This window comes from Cryptomeria japonica, chromosome 7, assembly GCF_030272615.1.
Source record: "Cryptomeria japonica chromosome 7, Sugi_1.0, whole genome shotgun sequence".
Lineage (NCBI taxonomy): Eukaryota > Viridiplantae > Streptophyta > Pinopsida > Cupressales > Cupressaceae > Cryptomeria > Cryptomeria japonica.
The window spans coordinates 829,997,117-830,001,728 of record NC_081411.1 but is presented as its reverse complement, the minus strand read 5'-3'; the positions used below and the strand labels follow the sequence as shown (position 1 = coordinate 830,001,728).

The following is a 4,612-nucleotide window of genomic DNA, read 5'->3' as shown; positions in this document are numbered from 1 at the left end:
CATCATCCCTATCAAAACCATAGTAGAAGACGGTCACAATCAAATAAGGTTAGTACATAATAAGATACCATCAAATCACCATAAACAATTATAAACCATACACATAAAATGAGCACGCATAGATCATCAAATAGTAATCCATCATCATAATAATCTATGAATATCATTATCCACATGAAATCATAATGTCAAGTGTAGATATGATACATCTATCATCAATAATAAAACATCCAAATCATAAGTGCATCTATAAACATCTAATCAAAAGCATCACAAAATAGTATGAACTATATCAATATAGTCTATCAATGCACAAAAAGAAAGAAGAATCAAGGAGGGGCACTACATATAAAAACCATACAACATGTCAACTCTATCTAAAACAAAGTTCTAATTCAATCTAAATAAGCTTAGATGAATCATTGTAACAAAAAAATTATTACAATAGAATAAAATTAGAATTATCATCTAAGTTTGTGATTTACTAGAATTCTAGAGTAAAGAAAGCATTTTATTTTTAGATGATGAAAATGCTTTCTTTTTTATACTTCTATTATATCAAGAAAAACTTTAAATATTTGATTCTTGACCTCCTTCTGACAATATGTGAAGCTATCTACAAATATATAGAGAAATTGTATTCCTCTAGTACTATTGACACCAAACTTCTCCCAATCAAGAAAAACATTGTCTGGTTTTAAAAATTCCCTTGTCAATTCCTTCAATGATTCATTTTTGAGTTTGGTGATGTGATTTAGTGCCTTAGTGCCTCTCTTTCTGAGCAACCAGGATGATCACCCATATAACAAGAAATAGCTGAGGCGGTTTTTCCATGGAGTCTCTCATCCTAAATTAACATTAGAAATATGTTAATATTAAAATATCATAACATTTTTTATTATAGAAACATCCCAACCTTGAGCAATGGCCTATGTAATACATTTGAGTTCCTCGTGCGTTCCATAGTCATCATAAATGTCATCCATGATTGTCATAACAGTTACAAGTTTTGCAAAAGCAACTCTGCTAGTAGAAAGCTCCTCTTCGTCCACCGAACTATCTACCCAAAAGTGATATTCAATTGTCCGCTCCCTTATTGCAACTAGCTTGGAGATACCAAAATCTACCCACCAACTATCATGCAAATTAAGATTTATAAGTATTAGTAATCAAAAAAAATTACAAACAATATAAATTTTATTACGTGATAACTTGTCGAGATCCAATCACATATTATAAAGTCAATATTCATCAAATCAATATTTATATAATATAAATACATAAAATTGACTACAAATTTGTATAATTAAGTTTTTATTAATCAGTGGGCTTCTTCCCATAGTGTGTTGATTAAGTGGTGTTGTTTTTGTTGAAGTACCTCTTTGTTCATTTGAGTTATTACCTTGAGAGTTTTTTCATCTCCAACTTGTACTGAAATTGTAGTATATTAAAATCCAATTTCGCGAGCTCTAAAATCCTTTTGTCTTTCAACCTAAAGAAAACAATAAAATCTTATAGTTAATTTATAAATTATTTTAAATATCATGGCACAACAATAATATTTTACTTCTACCTTTGATTATCCAGCTCATAGATTTCTATGAAATTTAATGCCTCCGATCTAGTAAAGGTGCAGGGCCATTCATATACAAAAGCATATTCCACCTATAAAATTTAAAAAAAAAAACAATCTTAAAACTCATATTGTAGTTTGTTTCTATACTTTGTGTCTTGGTAACTATTTGAAATATATAATAAAAATAGCTTTATATTGGAAAAAAAATTATTACCTCTTTCAGAAAACTTCTTTTCTCACACGTATCTCCAGAACTTTCTAATAACTTTTTAAGATATTCAGTACTAAATGCTTTAGCCTCTTCCATAAGAACTTCTTCAGGATACACCACACTTGAAACTCTTAAAATATTGAGCATACTTCTCATGATATGCTCTTCCTCAATATTATTCTCACCATTATCATTGTTTACTCCACAGAGAATGAACTGCCCATTATTGTCCTTGAAATTCTTCAGCATATCTTCTCAGTGTACATGACATAAAAATAAAAAAATTAATTTGTTTCCAACTATTGAAATAAAAGGTTTGATACACGCAAATAAATCATTGAAGGAACGTGTTCTTTGAATTTTTGGTCATTTCTGGTGTCCAAATTCTATGGATGTCATATGTCAATTTTGTGTAGATTCTTTTTATGTATCAATTTTGTGTCAATCTTTTCTTTATTTATTTGATTTATATATTTGACAAATGTAATTTGGTCTCTTTCTCATGCTCAAGACTATATGGATGTGTCAATTTTTCTTTTTAAGATTGGTGAGGTCATAAATTGGAGACCTCATTTAAACATTCAACAATATCACCCGAACGGAGTTTGAATCTTGATGATAAGAACAACAACACCACAACTTAACCATCACAACATGCCAATACTGTCAATCTAGATGTTCAATACTTGTGCTTCACTGCTATTTATAGTGCTTTTTAGACACTTTTCATGTTATTTGTCATCTTCAGTTTGAAATGCAATGTCAAATTTGGTGTTCTTTGAATTTTTTGACGTATCGAGACTTTGTGGACGTGTCAATTATTTTAATATTTTTCAATGAATGTAACTTTTAAATTTGGTATTGAATAAATGTAGTCTTTGACTTTTTGTTCATTTCTGGTGTCCAAATTCTACGGATGTGTCGACTTTTTGTTTGAATTTTTCTTCATATGTCAATTTTGTGTCAATTTTTCTTTATGTGTCAATTTTGTGTCAATTTTTCCTTTTTTGATTTGTCTTATATATTTCACAAATGTAATTTGGTCTCTCCGTCAATGATCATTTCTCATGCTCATGACTATATGGATATGTCAATTTTGTGTCAATTTTTCTTTTTAAGATTGGTGAGGTCACAAATTGGGGACATCATTTAAACATTCAACAATATCACCTGAACAAAATTTGAATCTTGATGACAAGAACAACAACACCACAACTTAACCATCACAACATGCCAATACCAACAATCTATTATAATGAAACATTTATACATATTAAAAAATTATATTTTATTTTCAATAATATTGATTACATTGTATAATTAATTTTTTCACTCAAATTTTATTTATACTTTGTAAATATATTTTAATAATAAAATGAAATTAGTTTATATCATTTTATACTAACTTTATGTGTATTTCTACGAGAATATCTTTATGTAACTATGACTTGAGAGTTCTCTCATTTAGTTCTTGCATGATAGTAAAAGATATAGAGGGATGCTTCAACCAAGACACCATATAATGTAAATAGTATTGGTTGTGAGAATCATGATAAAATTTGTTTAGTCTGAAAGAGTTGTTGAAATAAGATATATTTTTTCTGGTGTCCAATTCAAGTAATACATTTTATTTTATTTTTTAAGAAAAGAAATATGCCACTGCACACACGAACACAAATCACTGTATAAGGCAAGCATAAAACTCTTAGTGCATTTTCTTTTGATTTATAAACACTATGATTTTTCAAAGAATAGTCTTTAAAGTTATAAGCTATTTAAATTGGATCACTTATACAATTATCATCTCCATTTACAGTTTAATATTCATTGAAGCTATAATACATTCATGTAGAAGCACTAATACCATCAACAAAAACATTTAATGTTTTAATTAGAATTAGACTACTATCATTATACCATCAACAAAAACATTTAATGTTTTAATAGTCATTGTCAAAAATTACCTCATCCTTCTTAAATTGTGATATTAATGAAGAAATTTTGTATTTTCAACAAAATCATGAAACTTCAAACCAACATTTTTTTCATAAAATAAATAAATTACAATAAAAATTTGAAGTGGGGTATAACATATTTCAATTATACAGGTAGTCGTACATAAATCACTTGGATATGGAGGGTGGTTGGATCCAGTATTCAAATTTGAGCAAGAGTTTTGGATCGGCATCGGGACAGCAGGCGACAAATGACACAGAGATTCTTGCAGAGGGGGGGGGGGTTCAGATGGAAAGGACCCTGATGATCCCATGGTTTTGGGGGACCCAAGGGGAGGACCAACACCACGTGATGAGCGGTTAATAGATGAGAGCGAGAAAGAGTAGGTTCAAACTTCAAAAATAGAAGATGACAACTCGGTAGGAGCACAAGGACAACAAGCAATTTGTGTCTCAGAGAATACGGTGGAAGGAAAAGATCACCCAGAAAAGGTTCTTTCGTCAATGGACCCAAAGGGGGGACCCAATGGACAAACACGTAAGTGGTCCTAGCTATTTGGGGTTAAGCCTAAAGGTAAGTCCTCATTGCCTCTTGTTAAAAACTCCTCAAATGTGTCTCAAGGCAAGTTTGCTATCATTGTTCCAGACCAAATCATAGATCAAAACATTGCTAGAATGGAAAACACTTTGATTGGTAATTTTTTTGGGTCAAGACCTAATATAGAAATAGTTCATGGATTTATCAAAAGAAAGTGGAACCTGAAAGGTCAGGTTGATGTGGTAGCAATGAACAAAGGTTGTCTATCTTTCTCTTTTTCCTATGATGAGGATAGAAGAAACATTCTTTGTAGTGGATCTTGGACAATAGGT

General features: G+C 30.3%; 1 long non-coding RNA gene across 1 annotated transcript; it reads right to left on the bottom strand.

Moving 5' to 3' along the window:
* Positions 1–1,078: 1,078 nt before the first annotated feature.
* LOC131074268 (uncharacterized) lies at positions 1,079–1,665 on the bottom strand. The gene is made up of 3 exons (XR_009113041.2): positions 1,574–1,665; positions 1,403–1,492; positions 1,079–1,134 (listed from the first exon to the last, which is right to left on the bottom strand). It is a non-coding gene; the product is annotated as an uncharacterized LOC131074268 (long non-coding RNA).
* Between the last annotated feature and the right edge of the window lie 2,947 nt (positions 1,666–4,612).